The sequence below is a fragment of the Balaenoptera musculus genome, chromosome 3, assembly GCF_009873245.2.
Source record: "Balaenoptera musculus isolate JJ_BM4_2016_0621 chromosome 3, mBalMus1.pri.v3, whole genome shotgun sequence".
Lineage (NCBI taxonomy): Eukaryota > Metazoa > Chordata > Mammalia > Artiodactyla > Balaenopteridae > Balaenoptera > Balaenoptera musculus.
In genome coordinates this window covers 44,831,627-44,847,904 of record NC_045787.1, presented here as the reverse complement: position 1 = coordinate 44,847,904, position 16,278 = coordinate 44,831,627, and the positions used below count along the sequence as shown (strand labels likewise).

The 16,278-nt window shown below is 39.7% G+C and overlaps 1 protein-coding gene across 12 annotated transcripts in view; it reads left to right on the top strand.

The window, feature by feature from the left end:
- Window positions 1-16,278, top strand: part of PDE4D (phosphodiesterase 4D) — a 1,110,708-nt gene that overhangs the window by 1,034,067 nt on the left and 60,363 nt on the right. The gene's annotated exons all lie outside the window — the stretch shown is intronic.

The following is a 16,278-nucleotide window of genomic DNA, read 5'->3' as shown; positions in this document are numbered from 1 at the left end:
TGCTAGCCTAATGACTAATTTGAATAGTCTGTGGAAATAGATTCCCTACCTCAAAGCTGGTGTGTTCACCTAGAATTGGGGAAAGGAGAAACTGGTAGCCCAGAACAAAAGTAGTTTGGGCTCTTAAAACTGTTGGAGGCTCTTCATGTTCTTACCAACTCATACCCTCATCTAAATTTGAATCAGAGGTACATTTTGAACTTACAGTACAGTCCTAAAGTCCCACACAAGGATTACTCTGCTTGTTCTAACAAGATTGTGTCCCAGCAGGCATGCCACAATTTGAGGGTTACAAATAGGGAGGTCTGAAAAGAGAGGGGCGGAGGGGGTAATTTCTCTTAACTCTACTGCAGTGTCTTGGATTAAGGTAGACAATGGTTCCCATTTTGCTGACATGAGGCAGCTATGTCACTAAATAGGGAGAATGAACAGTCACAGAGCTGATTTAATTTCCAGCGGGGTTTATGGAAGCACTGAAACATGCTGTAGCCAAATGTTCCTAAAAGTATGAAGTAATCTAATTCATTCCATCATTACAAGAAATTAAAGCCAAGAACAATTACACCCCAGTAGTAAAAAGAATCAGTTCAAGTGCCATTGTTATTGACTGAATGAAGTGAGCTTTCTGATTACCTTGACCAGCCAACATTTTAATTTTTGTCTGTCCATTTATTCCAAATCGCATTAGAGGGGCTTAAACTGATTTTGACCAAAGAAGCTACATTATTAAGGTGCAGTTTAATCTGAGAAGCTTAATTACTAGATTAGAGTTTTCGAATGGACGTGTCTTCTAGATTTCAGTAACTGGGGATGTAATTGTTAGTGATTCTTTGTTTCTTAGTGTTCCTAAGTGGTTCAAGATGAAAGAAAGACTTAAATTTAGAGAACTGATTTTTTCCTGTTGTTTCACCAAGAGTGTCTCTGAACAGAGATGCCTGTTCTTCCAGCAGTAGGCTCAAAGCTCCTGTATGCTTTGGTGATTTGAGAGAATTGCTTCCATAGAGGAAAGCCTTGGGCCGGTGTGGTACCCAGACTTCCGGAAGAGGCAGGGCTGGACAGCTAAATGATGTGTGATGAACTCTCCCGTAGTGTCCATATGATTTAGCATCCACACCAGGACACTTTTGAGTGAAATGAAATGCAATGCTATTCATATTTATGCTGGGATAACAAACATAAACCTGGTAAATTCAAGGCCAATTAGAATATATGAAACCCCTACCCATATGGAACACAGGGCAATAGATATCCAAACAAACAAATGAAATGGGGTGTTTAGGCACCCAGAGAATAAGCCATTCTGTAGGACATTAGGAGGGGAAACTGAAGATAAGGTTCACTATGCCAGGGATTTCTCTTTGCAGCAGAGTTACTCTAATCACGCAATATCTCAGAGCGTGAGGCTTACTAGCCCCTGAACCATGTTAATATTCCTCTAACAGTCTAGTTGTTGATTCTCAGAGGTGTGAGAAGCTCTGGAAACATCACAGAAAGATAGCCTTAATAAAGGGACTGTTTCATGCTTTTTCAGTTCAATTCAACAAAAATATTGGATATCTGGTATGTGACAAACCAGTGTTTTGCACCAGAGATAGAAAAATGTATTGATATGGTCCCAACCCTGGAGAAATTCATTCTAGTAGTAAACAAATCATGGCAATAGATTATTTAGTGATTTAATTACTTGAAAAGTTGGCTTTCATGCGTCAAATATGATATCTGCCAGTCTCTGTCTTTAGAGGAAACTCCTGCTGGGTGGTCACCTGGGTTTTTCTAGACCCCCTACTCATGCTAGACACTATGGTAAATAAAAGGGGTGAGTGGGTTGTCATAGTGACACTGTTTTTACTCAGAGGTCTTTGTTTTCCAGACTGTTAATTTACTTTTTTCCACCTGGAAAGCCCTTCCCAACCATCTGAGCTGTTCTGACCAAATCAGCAGAGACAAGCTACAGAGATTCAGGATGTCTGGGTTAAAAAGGTTTGCTTGTTTAATTAGATAAACAATTTGAGAGTACTCTCCAGGATTACTCTTCTTAGTCACATCGATAAAGGCTGGGAAGACCCTCTCAGTCAGTCAGTGAATAATAGAATCTGGGAGAAGAGTGAAACACTGGAAGGGGCTGGAAATAATTCAGAAAATCCTAACATACTCCATGTGCCTGCATCTAAAATTCCTCACCATCATGCTTTTCTGAGCACTGACTTTCACACACACGCAATCCAATTAATCTTCAAAATCGCCCTGTGATGTAGGTCCTGCTCTCGGCATTTTTCAAATTAGAGAACAAGCTTAAACAAGCGAATTAGCTTATATGAGGGTCTCAGGCTAGTCAGTGGCAAAACTCAGGCTGGGAAACAAGGACTGACTTACTCCAAGCACTGTTCTCTTGAATTTTCAGTCCCTCTGTGGCGCAGAATAAACCAGCATATAGTCCACTCAGAGATTAAGAGGAGCCGGGGCCCACCCAGCCTCGTTTCTAAGTAAAGGAATAAGGGGGTGGCGGCAGCTCAGAGCTCCAGTAGGGGCTTTACTCCTGTAGAAGAAGCACCTTCCTTCTGCAGCCAGCCAGACAGGTTCAATTCAAGTGCCAGTCTCACCCTGAAGGACAATTACGTTATCAATGGTTACTTGCCCTGATGAATTCATTTCTAAACTTTCAATCCCCACAAAGAGAGCAGGACCCTGGGGCCCCAGGGACCAACTCATGGGGAGGAGGACGGGGCAGGCAGAAGGGGCAGCAAATGGGGAATTCAAGCTGCAAAATTTAAATTCTCAAAGGGTTGGATTTTTTCCACCCACTTATCTGCCAGCCCCAGCTTTTCTCCTCTGCCCCCCACAGTTTCCTTGTCCTTTTCACATAAACATTGTCTTCTTCATGTTCTCAGCTTCCAGTTGGCTGGATTTCTCCACTTTTAGAGACCCATGCCTACCCTTTCCTCCTTTGCCCCCGTGCCTGTAGCTCTCTGCCTCCTTTTCTCTCTCACTCCTAGGCTTCCACTGAAGAGAATTTGGAGAGTTGGAGAAGGAAAAGACTGTTTTTGTGTCTGGTGTGCCTGAAGCCTAGTGCCACGAGCTGGTTCTTGCCCCATCTGAGCCCCCAGGCCCACTCTTGCTGTTCCCTAAATCCCAACCCAGTTTGCAAACTCTGATCATGAGTTACCAGGTGGAGGAGGGCTTGGACATTGTCTCCAGGAAGACTGGCATGCTTCTGCCTTAGCACGCATGAATTTCTTTTTCTTTTTTTTTAATTTTTATTTTATATTGGAGTAGAGTTGATTTACAATGTTGTGTTAGTTTCAGGTGTACAGCAACGTGATTCAGTTATACATATACATGTATGTATTCGTTTTCAAATTCTTTTCCCATTTAGGTTATTACAGAATGTTGGGCAGAGTTCCCTGTGCTATACAGGAGATCCTTGTTGGTTATCTATTTTAAATATAGTAGTTTGTATATGTCAACTGTTTGAAATCACTGTGACCGTTCATTTTTGGATGAGCACCTCTAGACTGGGGGCTCCCTGAAGCCAGAGATCTGAATTCAGCTCTGTACGTTAGCCCCTCTTAGAGTATGAGATACCCCCTAACAGATGTCCAACAGATATTTGTTGAGTAATGAGTCGAACCAAAGTTTAAGTAGACAAGAATGAATCAATGTCAATAAAATCAATAAAACAATGTCTAGTTTCCCAACTTTGTCCATCAAAAGGACTTACCCCCTGGTAAAACCAAAACAGACAAAGTATATGGATTCCCTCCAGCTCCAGAACCCGTCATCCTAAATCTTCTCCTGAGTGTCCCCCTCCCTGGGTGATCTCAGGATCACTGCTCCCCAGACTTTCCTGCTGCTTCTAGGGAGAGCTTGTCATCTGCTTCTATGCAGAGCTTCCTTTGGAAGAACTTTTGCATGAAGGAAGTGGCCTGGGAAAGGCAGGAATGGAGTAGATGGAAGAAAAGAGGGAAGGAAGGATAGGATGAGCAAGGGGTAAATATGACCAAATGTGCAGATGTGGGACTCTGGGGGGACTTGCTGACAGGAGGTGGGGACTGTAGGCGGGGTCAACCACAAGGGATGGTGAGGACAGATGGGTCTAGTGAGATGGATTTTAGAGGACATCCCAGGAGTCTAACTGAAGTTTAGATACAAACCTATATGCATTAGAATCCAGAATATGGTCTTGCGTAAGGAGAGATATTATTATTATTATTATTATTATTACAGAAGAGGTGCTTTGGGAACATAAGATTATGTAGGAGGGATTGAAAGAGGAAAAGACCCCTAGAAACTGAGGCAAGAGCTAGGTTTTCTGGGAATTTCTTTGTAAGAGTTAAAATGTGGGCCAAATGGAAAGATTTATTTTTCCTATTCATTTGCCAATGAAAGGCATAGGATGTGTGGCAGTTTTTGGGAAACAGTGCTCCCTGTTTGGTTGGGTCATTAGTAATTTTTAGGTCATTGGAGTCAGATATTTTTGGTCAGGCCAAGTTCCTCACAGCACATCTCATAGGGGTCCAGTTGGTGCGTGAACAGCTGAGATCATTTGGCCAAGACCGTCCCTGAGTAATTATTGGAACCTGGTAAGGAATCTCTGTCTTTTGACTCCAAATCAAATAGTCTTTGTGACCCTACATTAGCCTTCCGGATTCCAGAAACATTTAACTTAATTTTTCTACCTTGAAATTAGAATATCCTTATAGGCTTGTCTCAAACACTACTCTCAGGAAGACTTCTATCACCTGTGCTAATAAGCACTGCAGATATTAGACGTTGCAATCTGGCCACTAAGGGTTATGACTTTTTTTTTGTTCCGTCCTTAAAATGTTTAACTTTTTAAAACTAGTTGCCAAAACTTTAAAAACAGATTTTGCATATAAAAACTCCAAATGTGGGGATTCTTTTGAAAAACCTGAAAATCTGGCAACAGTTGGCCATCATTCCCACATGTGCCCTCTGAAGTCTCCACCTACTTCCCCCTCAGTACCCCCAACCACGTCATTCATCCATTCATTCATATGATCTGGCTCCTATAAGGCTTGTTAGTGAGTGATCTATGCTTTATGTGTTCAACTGGTAAGCCTCTAGTGTCCTAAGGAACCTCACACATGTATGGAGAAATGACTTATGAAGTATCTGCATGTTAGACAGCTCATACCATAAAGAACCCTGTGTTCTACTTACATCTCCCTTGCAGTAGAAAAGTAGAGGGAGAGTTTTTATTACAAAGTGGGAAGAAGAAACAAGAGGGAGACAAAGCTAACAATTATTAAGCTAGATGATTCCTTACCTCCGTGTTTTCAAACTCATTGGTAGATTGCAAAATCAGTTTCATGGATCACAATCAATATTCTTAAATAGAATAGAAAACATCAGACTGAATCATACATGGTAAGAGTAAATATTTCATGTAAGTTCTATTTCAGTTCTTTATATACTGGATCAAATATGTGTCCTGTGTGTGTGTGTGTTTCAATTATGTACAGATTTCCTTTATATGGTGTGTATATCATTCTTTCACTTTCACTTAAATGCATAGTTTGTTAAACAAAAACTATAAACAAATTTTGCCATGACTATTATATATAACACACGAAAGTTGCTTTTAATAGGAGTTCACTCCCTCCTACCTTTTTTTTTTTTTCCAGTAGTGTGTATGTGTTAGTCCCAAACTTCTAATTTATCCCCACACCTTTCCCCTTTGGTAACCATAATTTTGTTTTCTACGCCTGTGAGTCTCTTTCTGTTTTGTAAATAAGTTCATTTGTAATTTTGTTTTGGATTCCACATATAAGTGATATCACATGATATTTGTCTTTCTCTAACTTACTTCACTTTGTATGATAGTCTCTAGGTCCATACATGTTGCTGCAAATGACATTATTTCATTCTTTTTAATGGCTGAGTAGTATTCCATTATATATATATATATATATATATATATGGTTATATATATATATATATATATATATGGTTATATATATATGTGTGTGTGTATGTATGTATATATAAAACCACATCTTCTTTATCTATTCATCTGTCAATGGACATTTAGGTTGCTTCCATGTCTTGGCTATTGTAAATAGTGCTGCTATGAATATTGGGGTGCATGTATCTTTTCAAATTAGGGTTTGCATCTTTTCTGGGTATATGCCCAGGAGTGGGATTGCTGGATCATATGGTAGCTCTATTTTTAGTTTTTTAAGGCACCTCCATATAGTTCTCCATAGTGGCTGCACCAATTTACATTCCCACCAATTGTGTAGGAGGGTTTCCTTTTCTCCAACCCCTTACCTTTTTAAACCAAAGAGGTATCAAAACCTTCCTGTATGTATTTTTTATATTAGGAGTCAGCACCCACACTTCTTCAAAAAATGAGCACAATTAACAATAGTATTCATTGTACTTCCTACTTTAAACAAGTATACTGGTCATAGTATAAAATGTGTTTCTTACTCTGGTTCACTGTCAAAAATGTTTAAAAGCCACTTCCTTATCTGATATAATCTTCCCCCAAAACTCTGTATGGGTAGAGTCTGAGCCTTTAAGAAAATGACAGTCTCTACAGGAGTTGAAGTTCCCCATAATTTTTACTTGTTGGAAGGTCTCAGAGAATGCCAAAAAGGAATTAGCTGGGGCCTTGAAGCTGATGAATAAAGGGAACTTTCACGCTGGGAAGCCATGATTATTAGGTCACCAGGACAAATTATGAAAACAAAATAAACAGACTGAAATTAGAATGTGGACCTAAATATCCAGAAGCTTCTCCATTGGTTATTTTGCCACAAAATATTATATGAATGAAATAAATAATGCCAATGAAATGGTAGATGCTCTGAGAATAGTGGTGTTAGCAAAATGGCAAAATTCATGAAACTTAAAAGTTGTACTTCAAGAGTTAAGGTATGTAATGCCATTTAAAAATATAAAGTAAAAAATATAAAGTTAAAATATAAAGTCACCAGAAGGACACACCACAGCAACTTATTTTAATGGATCTCAAACTTGTCTTTAAATCTAAACCCTTAATGAACTCAATGCGAAATGTCCACACATTAAATAAATAATTCTAGCTGGTAAATATATCCTGGAGATTTATAAAAATATTTATAATATATGTGTAGTCATTATGTTTTCAGACAATAGGAAGAAAATTGCTATTCAACTTTTTTTTCTCTAATCAAGGAGCTGTAATTTATGCATAAATCTGTAATACTCAAAATAAAATATGGTTTTGCAAGATCAGAGGATGGCAAGAAGTGTCCAAATTGTTTTGAAATAATATATATTTTCAAAAGCTAATCTTAAGAATGAAATAAAACATGAATGGAATGCTTTAAGCATCTAGCTTAATAAAACGACTACAGTTTTTTGTTGTTTTTATTGGAGTATAATTGCTTCACAATGTTGTGTTAGTTTCTGCTGTACAATGAAGTGAATCAGCTCTATGTATACATATATCCCCTCCCTCTTGGACCTCCCTCCCACCCCTCCCCCCATCCCACCCCTCAGGTCATCACAGAGCACGGAGCTGAGCTTCCTGTTCTTTACAGCATGTTCCCACTAGCTATCTGTTTTACCCATGGTAGTGTATATATGTCAGTCCTAATCTCCCAATTCATCCCACCCTACTCTTCCCCCCTGTGTCCACATGTCCATTCTTTACATCTAAATAGTTTAAAGTAACAGGTACAATGAATACTCTTGCTTATTGTGTTCGTTTTCAGAGGGATGCAGGGGCTAACTACTACTAGTATCAAAAATATGTACAGAATTGTTTTTTTATTTATTTTTATTTTTGGCTGTGTTGGGTCTTCGTTTCTGTGCGAGGGCTTTCTCTAGTTGCGGCGAGCGGGGGCCACTCTTCATCGCGGTGCGCGGGCCCCTCACTATCGCGGTCTCTCCCGTTGCGGAGCACAGGCTCCAGACACGCAGGCTCAGCAATTGTGGCTCACGGGCCCAGCTGCTCCGCGGCATGTGGGATCTTCCCAGACCAGGGCTCGAACCCATGTCCCCTGCATTAGCAGGCAGATTCTCAACCACTGCGCCACCAGAATTGTTTTGATAACTGTGTTTGAAGAAGAGATGAGGAGGAAATGGATGCAGTTAAAATCAGCTGTTACGTGTTACATGTAACAAACTTGATAAATATTTATAATTTTTTAAACAAATCATGCATTTAAGTTGAAAGGAAACCAACAAAATGAAATAGGCATATGGTTATGTGATTCTTTAAGTTAGTCTTAAATTCAAATAAAATATGGAACATGGTCTGGGGTTCAACCTTCTGTGGGGTGTATTTTTAGCTCTATTTACACATGAAAAAACTGATAGATGGAAAAGTTCAATAATGCACCCAGCTTTGCCGCATGGCTGCTAAGTTGCAGAGGCAACATTTGAGCCTAGGTCTCTGTCCCCAGTGTCATGCTCTTTCTATTGCTCATGACTGTCATCGGAGGCCACTAACATAGATGCCTCTAGAAACCTTGGTTTATTGCTCACTGTGCATCTGGACTCCTGCAATGGATTCTTTTATTTATTTATTTATTTTTAATTTTTATTTTTGGCTGAATTGGGTCTTCGTTGCTGCGTGTGGGCTTTTCTCTGGTTGTGGCGAGCGGGGGCTACTCTTTGTTGTGGTGCGTAGGCTTCTCATTGCAGTGGCTTCTCTTGTGGAGCACAGGCTCTAGAGGGCAGCCTCAGTAGTTGTGGCGCACGGGCTTAGTTGCTCCATGGCATGTGGGATCTTCCCAGACCAGGGCTCGAACCCGTGTCCCCTGCATTGGCAGGTGGATTCTTAACCACTGCGCCACCAGGGAAGTCCTGCAATGGATTCTTAATCTACCTCCTTCCTTGCTCATTTTATCCTCCTGGGCCACAAGTACACTTATGCGATTCCCTCAATATCCATTAGCTCAAGGCCACACATTGAAGTATTCCACTCTGTTTCCCTCCTGCTCCCTGGAAGGAGTCTACTCCATCCGGGCTATTTTCCACCCACACATGGAACCTTTATTGAGGCTTCAGATGTTTCTTCTACCTGAAAAGAATGCCAGTTGACTCCCTCCTCCCACCCACAGCCATTCAAACCACAGACTGCGCCAAAGACCTCCATCCAGGTTCACCTTCTTCCTGGAACCCTGCACACCTAGCTGCCGTCCATACCTCCTGCTCCCTGCCCTGAGCCACAGTGGCACTTCCAAGCTGATGATTTCCATGCCACCTTCCACTGTCTCTAGGCAGCAACTGGTCATGTGTCTGATTTTCTCAGCAGGGTATTATAAGTTCCTTCCCAGGCCCAGGCCACTGAATCTTTCATGTTCTTGTATTTCACAGCAACCAGCACAGCAGAGAGGCTCAATAAATATGTATGGATTGTTGAACTGCTCTCTTTCTGGGATAAGAGAGAGAAAGGGGAAGGAAGGGGACGAGGAAGATTACTCTGGCCATTTCTCAACAGTACATGAGGGCATGAGGAGGGGAAAGATGTCCTTGGTGGAGATTTCAAATATATGGGAACCTACAGAACATATGTATTGTGCTTATGTTTTCAGACTCACCTGACATGATATAGAGCAAAGTTTTCCAAAGTATGCTTCAAGACATTATAGTTGTTGCACTCCAAGATCAAATATGTTTTAATAATAATGACATTATTATTATGACATTATTATTATTATGACATTAAATGACATTAAATAGGTCTCTTTGCTGTAGAGCTTCTAGCTTTTGGTAGGTTCATCTCCATTAAAATCACTGCTCCTTAAAATCATATATAACATTTCCCAATGTTGTTTGCCTACAGAATTCTCTTAGTAAGGAGACTCTCATAGGAATTATGTTTATTTAAACATTCTTTGGGAAATGTTGGAGTGATATCTCCCAGTAACTACATAGTAAGTGGTGTTCTGTCATTAACCAATGACATAATTGTACGTATTTTTAAATACTAGTGACTTTGTGTGATTTGGTGTGGTCTTGTGAAGGCCATTCTAGATCTTAGATTCTTCACTCATGTTCAGCCCAGAACTGGTTAATAATTGAAGGATGATGGTAAGAAAATAGTAATTGGCTTAGGATTGAGAACCTGTGAGAGTGGAAGTAACCCTTTATGTAAGAAATGCTTTCTTGTAGATTAATTTATTTAAACAACCTTATAAGTTGGGTCAGAATAATAGTTACTATTGATTGAGTACCTGCTATAAGTCAGATATACGTGCATTACATGCATTTTCACATGCATTTCTCATAAAAATTAATTCCCAATTTATACAATGGGCTCAGGTATTTAAACGACTAATTTAAGATAACATGATGACTAGAACAATGGCAAAGCTGGAATTCAAATTCTGGGTAACTTAAAAATCTACACTCTTTCCAATCTGTCATACTGCTTCCCATGGGGAACTCTACGGGTTGTCAGTCCTTGCATGTGTGTGTAAGAGCTTTCTTATCCAAATCTAAACCTCCCCAGATACCCTTGTACAATTAGAAAACTAATTTCTTTTACTTAAGCTTGTGTATGGTGCCAGTTTATGCACAAGTAGACCATCCATGTATATATGATATAATCTTGAGTGCTGAAGCTTGCTCTATAATGTATACACATTTAACAAATGCAGGTTTACCAGTAGGCTGACGTGGCTTCTCACTCATATGTTCTACTTATAGCACAAGTAGTGAGTATAAAAATGGGACATAAGAAGTTACCCTTCTCAAACCTATTCATAGCCTATTTGAAAGAGCCTACTCTTTCTTTGGACACCTTTTGTATAGATATATTTTTCTTAGCTCAGACTTCAATTCCCTTAAATGGAATGAATGTCTCTTTGGCATTACTTCTCTTTAGGTATCCCTAGTGAAGGGGAGTAAGGAAACAAAGAAGGCAGCAGAGGTACCAATTCGGAGTAAAACATTCTGGAGCAGTTTTGATTAAAATAATTATTTTCTTTTCTCCATTCAGGAAGGAATTCTCCACCTGGAGTCCTTGGGGACTTCAGGGAAGCCAGTGAACACTTTTAAAATAAAAACTCTGATTATATGAACTTATGTCCAGTTTTCTGGAGAGGTTTGCTTTAGATTCTCCAAAGGTTTATTAGACTTCCAAAAAGGTTTACAAGCATTGTGCCTTTTGAAGTACAGGGAATCAAAATATACCTACCACCAATGTCTCCTTTATGGGCAATCACTTAAGGGAGTTTTCCTTCCATGTGAAAAGTCGGAACAAAGATTGGGAGATAAGGATGATGGAGTGTACAAGATAGAATAGTGAGCAATGAATCAAGTATAGGTAATGGTGAAAAGAAATACATGATATAATGTGACCATGAATTATAAAGATTGAGAAAGGATTCTTAAGACAGAAAAGTCATATTCTAAGGAAAATCTAAATAAAAGTCTGGAATTAAAAAATCTAAATTATTTTTTAAAGCATAACACCAACAGAGTATGTACGTGTGGGGTGTAGGAATGGGGAAACAGATGGGGATGGGGTGGATGGGGGAGATGAAGTAGTGAAAACACAGAATAATCTAATGGGGAGGCCATAGACAGTATTTAAGTTTATTACATTGAGGGAGAAATATAGATTTAAATATGGCTGTTAGAAAATAACACGAGCACTACAGATTGGCTAAACTCAGAGTAGCAAGAATAGGTAAGTAGGTAGGAGATCCAGTTATTCTCCCAATTTTGATTTCCACGGGGAACCCATTCTCTTGATCTTGGTAGGATGGATGGCACACAGCCTTTAGTTCATTCACTTGTTCCCTTCAAACTTCATACCTGCATATTGATGGAATCTTTCAAAATTTTGCCTGATTTTATAAAGTTCATTCTCTGTATTTATCATAATACCTATCATTTCAGTATAATATTAATATATCTTCCCAAAGACACCGTGATGCATAAACCATTCCAAAGTTCTGGCAATGTTAGTTCCTGATACTCTTTAACAACAGCCAACACAGTTCGAAAGCAAGAGATGTAGCATAAGAGATAGATGAAGATGGATACATCTAGAGAGGCATACCCAGGACATGATGACTACTTAAATCTTACTTGGAAAGAAATATCCTTATTTGTTATAAAGCATGCCTACTTATTGGTTATTTGCTCACAAATACTTGTTGAGTGCTGGTAAATGTCAGCAACTGTCCTAGGCACTTGTAGAAAAGCCTAGACACACATATAAAAGTGACATAAACACAGTCATAGAGGCAGAAGCCAGCAAATTGTATGTAGGTGGAAGGATTGGCTGAGAATGGCAGCCTTAGATGGGATGGTGAATAAGAGGAGCTGGAACGGTGTGGAAAAGCCCACTGGAAAAAAAAAGGCCTTCTGTGAACTCAAGAAGTATGGCATTCATAGAATAAGAAGGAGGGAGTTTGTGCAGCTGAATTTTGAGTGAGGAACTTACACATTAAAAACAGAGCTTAAGGAAGATTATTCTGACTTTATAAACAAGGCTGTGGTGAGAAAAACTGCACCCAGGGAGATCCAGTAGTCCGCTGTTACACGAATCTAGAAATACATAGATGAGGATTTGGCTGAAGGTGGCAGTTGTAGAAATTAAGAAGAAATTGGTAAATCAATTGGCAAAGTATTAGATGGGAATATGGTTGGGGGCAGGGGTAGAGGGTATAAATATACAGCAGAGAAAGCAAGACTTTCTATTTATCGATAACTTTCTTTCTCAAAATATCTCAATTTCAAATATAAAACATTCATACCTGGTATACAGTTGAGCTAAACTCACAGAGTTCCAGAATCATGGTATTGGATGGGACCTTTGAAGACATCTGGTCAATTCTGGAATGCCCTCTATAGTAATACCTGACCCCACCCGGGTTAATCAGTCATGAACAACTTCAAAACCAACACCTCACCCAGATTAACCTAGTGTCAGAAGTTATAAAATAAGCAAGTACCAGAGCTGGGTAGGAAGTAGAGATCACCTAAGCAAACTCCTTACTTGCTATAAGGAATGCTTTGTGCAAGAACTGACAGAGATAAAGATGACTGTGTCATCCCTGAAGGTTGATGGAAGCACAGATACCCTCCTACAAGCCCCCTCCCCACGGGAATCAAAATGACTCCTAAGGTTGTAACAGGAGTATGAAAATAACATACATAGTTCTAATAGTTTTTTTTTCAGCCTTTTTGCAAAATGTTTGTTGTTCTTTTATTGAAACAAATCCCCAGAGAGAAGCTTCCTCACTAGCATTTCTAATCTTTGTTGGTGAAATATAAATTGGGAATGAAAATCATCTTACCTCAAACCGGTGGGTGTATATGGTCTGTTTTGGATATCAGTGGCTATGCCTTGATACTCTCTCCTTTGAAATTCTTTTTCTTTGCTTCTGAGAGCTTCTCTCCCTACCTTTCTGGCAGCTTCTCCTCTCACACTAGGCCTCCTAACTGGTCTTGTCTTTCTCCAACCCTCCTTTCACACTTCCCAGAGTAATCTTTCTGAAAAGCAAATCTGACCATGTGACATTCTTGCTTAGATTTTTAGTGGCTCCTTCGGGAAAAAACCATAAACTCTTGGAATAGTATACTAAATCCCCCATAACTGCCTCTCCACCTTTATCTTTGTCCATTGCTGGACCCCAAACCTAGCATTCTTCTCTGCTTGTAGCTACCTGAATGGCCTATGTTCTCTAACTGGCAGTGACACGTTACTCTCTATCTTAGATGTCACCTCCCATTTCTCACCTGGTTCACTCTTCAATTCATCCTTGGAGACTCAAGGCTGGCATTCCCTCTTTCAGAAAGTTTTCCCAGATCTCTCCTGAGATGTGGTAGTTGGCACCTTCCCTGTCCCCCATCTCTGCCTTGTGCCGACTTTGCTGTACCTACTGCCTGGTTTTGGTGGAAACTTACATACATATCTCCAATAATTGCCTTCCTCATTGGACTATGAGCTTCTTTAAACCCAAAGTTATTTATTTCCTTCCATTTGGTGTACCCAGCGCCTGGGACCTAGCAGGTGTTCAATATATGTTTATTCAAGTGAAAAGAAAATTATTATAACCAGTAGAATGTAAACTCCTTGAGAGTAGGCAGGAACTTTTAACTACCTTGTTCATTGCTAAATCTCCATCATTTGGTGCAGTGCCTGGAAAAGAATCTAGTAGGTAAGCAACACAAGGTTATTTAACTCACGGTCTCTCACTTAAAATAATCTACAAGGTTCTTGTTATTATCCCCAATCTACAGATGAGGAAATTAAGGTCCAAGAAAGATTAGGTGATGTGCCAGGGATTATGGCTTGTATGTAGTGGAATGGAGATGGGAACCACCTCCTACTCTTCTAGTTTTCATCAAGGAGTAATATTACTTATAGTCTTTCACATGTCACATAAAGTCCGCAATCCAGATGTCTGATTAAGCTTGGCTCAAACTCCAATTCCTTGGACAAAATTCCTTCCTGCTCTTACACTGAGTTCCAAAAGCTCCCTCCTCTTTCTCTGTCTCTTCTCAGTGTCAGCTCAGGCTGACATTTCAGTTTGAGCCAATCTGGCCTCCAAGCTCAGATTAAACAAAACAAAATCTCTTTATCTCAGCATTTTGTACCTTCAGTAACTTTATTAAAGACTGGGGGGGAGTGGGAGATTTATAGGGTGAAATTATCCTGTAAACAAAACTGACTCCTTTCTGTTACACACACACACACACACACACACACACACACACACACACACACACCCCACATATATTCCCACTGGAGCAACAAGCATATTCTTCCCCTTTCCTATGTGGAAGAGACCACAGGTTAGTTCCGCCCAAACCAGTACTCCTTAAAGTCCCATCTTCTGTAATAAGTAGCCTTGTCAAGCACTTTCTTGCACTCTCCCTGAAAGAAATTCTGGTGAATAGAGTTACGATGAATACAATATGAAGACAATTTCAGAAGACTGTAGTTTTTAAGAGCAAGAAGTCTATTCCTTCGGAAGTCCCACTGAGCAGTCCTTCTATTCATGCCTGACATGTCGTGAGAGCAAATGCTTATGTCAAATTTTAATACTGAGATTGTCTTAGATAAGAATAATCATCAGAAAAGCAAATATTCTGTAAATTATTTATTTTATTCTACCAATAACATGGCTGAAGATAATGGTCTCACTGACTTCAGCCTTGCCTCCCTCAATCCCATTTACTGCAGAGTCCTAGAATTTTCCATCTTAATAAAACCAGATCCCCTATCAAGCAGTACTCCAAATCACTCAGTGGTTCCTCCTTTTGAAGATTCAGTCCAAAGCCCCTACACATGCCTGACAAGACTTCCATGACCAGTGTCTGTGGATTTCTCCAGCCTCTTTCCCCCGAGCAAGGTCCTACTCATGGGAGTTCCTTTCCCTACATACACATATACATACATCTTTTGAACTCAGGCCCATGTGCTTGTTCATATTATTTTCCCTTAAAAACTCTTCCCACCCCCTTCACTTACCTCCTGTTTCATTCTTTAAGCCTCAGCCTTCTCCCACTCCACCTCTGATTTAAATTGCCTTCTGTTATTCTCCCATAGCCTCCATGCTTCCTTCTTTCAGAATGCTTTCTACAATACAGTATGCTGAAACCATCTCCACCCCTAGACTCCAAGCTTTCCTTGGATAAGGGGCACATTCTTTCATTCATTTTGTTTTTGCAGACTCTAATAAAGTGCGTGACACATACTTGGTGCTAAATAAATGTTTGTTGAATTTCTGATGGTACTAGAAGTCAGTGAAATCCAATCTTGTATTTATTTCATTAAAAAATTCTACTAGAGCCTTAGGCAGACCCAGAAAAAAAAAATCATAGATAGTGGGAAGATAGAAAAAAACTCACAAAATTATGTACACCTTCTCCTCGGAGGTTTTTTGAAGTACTAAGTGAAATTTTATATTTTTCATAAGATTTCAAAACAAGAACTTGATGCCAGAAATACACTTGGAAATGAGAACAGCTTGCCACTGGCAAGCTCTGCTTAAGCCTGTTACATGTACACATTGAAAGTGTATCCAACTCCTTCATGTATTTCCCATCAGATAAAATGTAGAGACAAAAAAAAGTCAGCAAAAGTTAGAGCTAGATTGCATCAATCTTTTACTGTAGCAAATTCAGGGAGTGACTAGCTTGAAGCAATACATGGTGAAGTGGAAATCATTTTTCTCCAGTTCTACCTGCTTTAGACACTATCAATTCCATCCTTAGGAACAAAGAGGGAATTTGGGTGGGAATTAGGAAAGGAGAAGCTGGAATTGCTTAGGAAGATATACATTTAATTACTTGCTC